This window comes from Asparagus officinalis, chromosome 2, assembly GCF_001876935.1.
Source record: "Asparagus officinalis chromosome 2, Aspof.V1, whole genome shotgun sequence".
NCBI classification, from domain to species: domain Eukaryota; kingdom Viridiplantae; phylum Streptophyta; class Magnoliopsida; order Asparagales; family Asparagaceae; genus Asparagus; species Asparagus officinalis.
This window is the reverse complement of record NC_033795.1, coordinates 755350-756270: the sequence shown is the minus strand read 5'-3', so window position 1 is coordinate 756270 and position 921 is coordinate 755350.

Genomic DNA, 921 nt, shown 5'->3' with positions numbered 1-921 from the left:
TTGAAAAAGTCTTGGGGGTGGGAAGCGTTTTTTCTTGTGTTTTGGGGGCTGGAAGCATTTTTCCCTTTATTTTTTCAAGGGCTCTATTTGGCATATAATGAATCTTCATCACGTACTGGTCTTTCTCTCTCTCTCTCTATATATGTATATATAATGCTTACTTCAATTATAAATTATTTATATTCTAATATTTTATTTGCTAAAAGTCTAAATCAGACGGTCTGGAGCACAGGGAAGTTGCTTAAACCGGAGTTGTTGGAAGGCCGACATGAAGTCAGGTTTTCACCTCATGTAATACTAGAAAGGGTGGCACTAGGGGCACACCCCAACCACGTCCCAAACCACTCACGCTCTCTCGTATGCTACAGTATACCGGATTTTAAAATCCCATGTGGAACCCGGTGTACTGTAGCATATGAGAGAGGGGGTGTGGTTTGGGACGTGGTTGGGATGTGCCCCTATCATTTTCCTACTAGAAAATAGGCATAATAAGGTATCGATTCGATGATGAATATGGACTGATTAGTGTCAGTATGAAAGCACAAATTATCCGAACGCAGTGCAATTGTGTGACAATCACTTTAGGGTCTCCATACTCTACAGGTAACAGTTGTCGTTTTCCTACCATCACAGAATCAATCGGAAAATGCTTATAGTTTCTTTTCCAAGTATTGTCTTTCCTCACGCATGGAGGGAGTATGGTGCACTAAAAGCAGGGGCTTGATGGTTTGTTTGGCTGATGGCTATTTTTACCTGTTTTTTGTCAGATGAAATGTGAAAGAACTGCCTGGCTCCATATATTAAGTGATATTAATAACGCATATGAGGGTTGAAACAATGTAACTGAGAAGGTAAGTGTTTGCGTCAAAAGTTGGTTTTGTTATGGAATTCATTATATCTTCGGTCGATTACAACAAATTC